The sequence below is a fragment of the Trichomycterus rosablanca genome, chromosome 24 (genome assembly GCF_030014385.1).
Source record: "Trichomycterus rosablanca isolate fTriRos1 chromosome 24, fTriRos1.hap1, whole genome shotgun sequence".
NCBI lineage: Eukaryota > Metazoa > Chordata > Actinopteri > Siluriformes > Trichomycteridae > Trichomycterus > Trichomycterus rosablanca.
The window spans coordinates 3,974,247-3,979,548 of NC_086011.1; the positions used below are offsets into that span (position 1 = coordinate 3,974,247).

At 36.1% G+C, this 5,302-nt stretch overlaps 1 long non-coding RNA gene across 1 annotated transcript; it reads right to left on the reverse strand.

Moving 5' to 3' along the window:
- Nucleotides 1-1,546: 1,546 nt before the first annotated feature.
- LOC134302015 (uncharacterized) lies at nucleotides 1,547-4,989 on the reverse strand. Its single transcript, XR_010007504.1, has 3 exons — nucleotides 4,883-4,989; nucleotides 1,896-1,996; nucleotides 1,547-1,782 (listed from the first exon to the last, which is right to left on the reverse strand). It is a non-coding gene; the product is annotated as an uncharacterized LOC134302015 (long non-coding RNA).
- Between the last annotated feature and the right edge of the window lie 313 nt (nucleotides 4,990-5,302).

Consider the following 5,302-nt stretch of genomic DNA (forward strand, 5'->3'; position numbering starts at 1 on the left):
AAACACTACAGTGATGCTGGTGATGTTAACTGTTGTTATTATGTAGAACAAGTTTAACCTATAGATCAATCCATTACACTAACAACACAGGGGGGAACACATTTACCTGGAGAATATGGTTCCCCACATGTATATCACTGTGTGTGTAATTATAAAACACTACAGTGATGCTGGTGATGTATTTCACTGTTGTTATTATGTAGAACAAGTTTAACCCATAGACCAGTCCATTATACTAACAACACAGGGGGGAACACATTTACCTGGAGAATATGGTTCCCCACATGTATATCACTGTGTGTGTAATTATAAAACACTACAGTGATGCTGGTGATGTATTTAACTGTTGTTATTATGTAGAACAAGTTTAACCTATAGACCAGTCCATTATACTAACAACACAGGGGGGAACACATTTACCTGGAGACCTGGAAAAAATGGTTCCCCACATGTATATCACTGTGTGTGTAATTATAAAACACTACAGTGATGCTGGTGATGTATTTAACTGTTGTTATTATGTAGAACAAGTTTAACCTATAGATCAGTCCATTATACTAACAACACAGGGGGGAACAGATTTACCTGGAGACCTGGGGAATATGGTTCCCCACATGTATATCACTGTGTGTGTAATTATAAAACACTACAGTGATGCTGGTGATGTATTTAACTGTTGTTATTATGTAGAACAAGTTTAACCTATAGATCAGTCCATTATACTAACAACACAGGGGGGAACAGATTTACCTGGAGACCTGGGGAATATGGTTCCCCACATGTATATTACTGTGTGTGTAATTATAAAACACTACAGTGATGCTGGTGATGTATTTAACTGTTGTTATTATGTAGAACAAGTTTAACCTATAGATCAGTCCATTATACTAACAACACAGGGGGGAACACATTTACCTGGAGACCTGGAAAAAATGGTTCCCCACATGTATATCACTGTGTGTGTAATTATAAAACACTACAGTGATGCTGGTGATGTATTTAACTGTTGTTATTATGTAGAACAAGTTTAACCTATAGATCAATCCATTACACTAACAACACAGGGGGGAACACATTTACCTGGAGACCTGGGGAATATGGTTCCCCACATGTATATCACTGTGTGTGTAATTATAAAACTCTACAGTGATGCTGGTGATGTTAACTGTTGTTATTATGTAGAACAAGTTTAACCTATAGATCAATCCATTACACTAACAACACAGGGGGGAACACATTTACCTGGAGACCTGGGGAATATGGTTCCCCACATGTATATCACTGTGTGTGTAATTATAAAACACTACAGTGATGCTGGTGATGTATTTAACTGTTGTTATTATGTAGAACAAGTTTAACCTATAGATCAGTCCATTACACTAACAACACAGGGGGGAACACATTTACCTGAAGACCTGGAGAATATGGTTCCCCACATGTATATCACTGTGATGATTCTTTTTTTTTTTAATGCAAACTACAGGCACACACACATTTTAAGAACAAAATATCTGTATTAGAAATTAGTGTTAAACTAAATTATGCATATATTACAATTATGCAAATATATAATAAAGAAATCCACCTCAATGCAAATTAAAACTTAAATACATATTTATAGCTTAATAGAAATATATATATTTTTAAACGAAATAAAATAAAATCTGGGATGGTGCCCTGGGATTGACTAGCATCACATCCATAGTGCACTCCTGCCGTACGTCCAGTTTCCCCAGGAACAGTTCTGGATCCTCCACGGCCATGACCAGGATAAAGCAGTTACTAAACAGAAATGAATGATTAATTTACTATCTACTTTATAAATAAACTAAAAGAGCAACATAAAATAAAATACAGCAACAAGCAAACTTTTTAGAAATAACATCCCAGTTAACCTTGGTCTAATCTTCAGTACATGCCAGACAATGAAGGTCTTCCTCTACTGGTGGGTTGCCAACACATGACTGGTGGTACCATCTGTCACATCCATCACAGGCTATAATAGATAGATCACTTTATTAATCCCAGAGGGAAAGTCAAGGACATACATATATAATAGCATGGTGCAATGAAAAAGCCAATAAAATTAAGGCATTATTACTATTTCTTTGGTACCACCAGTCATGTGTTGGCAACCCACCAGTAGAGGAAGACCTTCATTGTCCGGCATGTACTGAAGATTAGACCAAGGTTAACTGGGATGTTATTTCTAAAAAGTTTGCTTGTTGCTGTATTTTATTTTATGTTGCTCTTTTAGTTTATTTATAAAGTAGATAGTAAATTAATCATTCATTTCTGTTTAGTAACTGCTTTATCCTGGTCATGGCCGTGGAGGATCCAGAACTGTTCCTGGGGAAACTGGACGTACGGCAGGAGTGCACTATGGATGTGATGCTAGTCAATCCCAGGGCACCATCCCAGATTTTATTTTATTTCGTTTAAAAATATATATATTTCTATTAAGCTATAAATATGTATTTAAGTTTTAATTTGCATTGAGGTGGATTTCTTTATTATATATTTGCATAATTGTAATATATGCATAATTTAGTTTAACACTAATTTCTAATACAGATATTTTGTTCTTAAAATGTGTGTGTGCCTGTAGTTTGCATTAAAAAAAAAAAGAATCATCACAGTGATATACATGTGGGGAACCATATTCTCCAGGTCTTCAGGTAAATGTGTTCCCCCCTGTGTTTTTAGTATAATGGACTGATCTATAGGTTAAACTTGTTCTACATAATAACAACAGTTAAATACATCACCAGCATCACTGTAGTGTTTTATAATTACACACACAGTGATATACATGTGGGGAACCATATTCCCCAGGTCTTCAGGTAAATGGGTTCCCCCCCTGTGTTTTTAGTATAATGGACTGATCTATAGGTTAAACTTGTTCTACATAATAACAACAGTTAAATACATCACCAGCATCACTGTAGTGTTTTATAATTACACACACAGTGACATACATGTGGGGAACCATATTCCCCAGGTCTCCAGGTAAATCTGTTCCCCCCTGTGTTGTTAGTATAATGGACTGATCTATAGGTTAAACTTGTTCTACATAATAACAACAGTTAAATACATCACCAGCATCACTGTAGTGTTTTATAATTACACACACAGTGATATACATGTGGGGAACCATTTTTTCCAGGTCTCCAGGTAAATGTGTTCCCCCCTGTGTTGTTAGTATAATGGACTGGTCTATAGGTTAAACTTGTTCTACATAATAACAACAGTTAAATACATCACCAGCATCACTGTAGTGTTTTATAATTACACACACAGTAATATACATGTGGGGAACCATATTCTCCAGGTCTCCAGGTAAATGTGTTAACCCCCTGTGTTGTTAGTATAATGGACTGATCTATAGGTTAAACTTGTTCTACATAATAACAACAGTTAAATACATCACCAGCATCACTGTAGTATTTTATAATTACACACACAGTGATATACATGTGGGGAACCATATTCTCCAGGTAAATGTGTTCCCCCCTGTGTTGTTAGTATAATGGACTGGTCTATGGGTTAAACTTGTTCTACATAATAACAACAGTTAAATACATCACCAGCATCACTGTAGTGTTTTATAATTACACACACAGTGATATACATGTGGGGAACCATATTCCCCAGGTCTCCAGGTAAATGTGTTCCCCCCTGTGTTGTTAGTATAATGGACTGGTCTATAGGTTAAACTTGTTCTACATAATAACAACAGTTAAATACATCACCAGCATCACTGTAGTGTTTTATAATTACACACACAGTAATATACATGTGGGGAACCATATTCTCCAGGTCTCCAGGTAAATGTGTTAACCCCCTGTGTTGTTAGTATAATGGACTGATCTATAGGTTAAACTTGTTCTACATAATAACAACAGTTAAATACATCACCAGCATCACTGTAGTATTTTATAATTACACACACAGTGATATACATGTGGGGAACCATATTCTCCAGGTAAATGTGTTCCCCCCTGTGTTGTTAGTATAATGGACTGATCTATAGGTTAAACTTGTTCTACATAATAACAACAGTTAAATACATCACCAGCATCACTGTAGTGTTTTATAATTACACACACAGTGATATACATGTGGGGAACCATATTCTCCAGGTAAATGTGTTCCCCCCTGTGTTGTTAGTATAATGGACTGGTCTATGGGTTAAACTTGTTCTACATAATAACAACAGTTAAATACATCACCAGCATCACTGTAGAGTTTTATAATTACACACACAGTGATATACATGTGGGGAACCATATTCCCCAGGTCTCCAGGTAAATGTGTTCCCCCCTGTGTTGTTAGTGTAATGGATTGATCTATAGGTTAAACTTGTTCTACATAATAACAACAGTTAACATCACCAGCATCACTGTAGTGTTTTATAATTACACACACAGTAATATACATGTGGGGAACCATATTCCCCAGGTCTCCAGGTAAATGTGTTCCCCCCTGTGTTGTTAGTATAATGGACTGATCTATAGGTTAAACTTGTTCTACATACTGTTTGTTAATTTTAAAATCACATGGATGCAGTTTGTGAAGTTTAAATGAACGAGAGAGATCACCATGAATGAAACTATTCTTGAAAGTAAATGGTAGTGCAGCTGAGATGAATAACCTTAAACTAGTGTGTGAATAAGAGCATGTCCTGTATTAGGATTTATTTACAAATAAATCTGACACGTTAATTCTAGTTGATTGACAGCAAGGCTGAAGACAGCAGTGTGAAAACCTCTGACTTGCGGTGGAGCAATAAAACCTCTGACAGTAGTTCATTCAATACTTTAAAGTATGTATTTAATCACAAACTACCTAACATACAACATGAAATGTGAAAAGAACATACCGCTATAAATACATATTCCAAATAAACCGACGCTCAACGAAGCGACTGAAAAAAACGTCATGATTTTTGCACATGCGCGTTAAAGGGGAAACAGGGGGAACTGAATTCTCCGTAACACCGGCTCCTCTGTTGGCACCCTTTATTTCGGAACCGTGATGCCGGGCTTGATTCGCTCCGCTTTTCCGTTAGCGCACATGAGTTTTAAATCTAATACCCTATGCACAAAGGAAGGTCCTTACAGAAATGAAACCATATTACATTTTGGAATAGTAGAGATGCTGTAGTGAGACATGAATCTTCAATTCAATCTTCAATATATCTAGAGTTTGGTTTTGTTTAATAAAGGACCATAACAATGTGAAAGTCTGATATTAGATTATAAAAGGTGGTGCATTACTTTTTAAGCAGGGTGATGTGTAT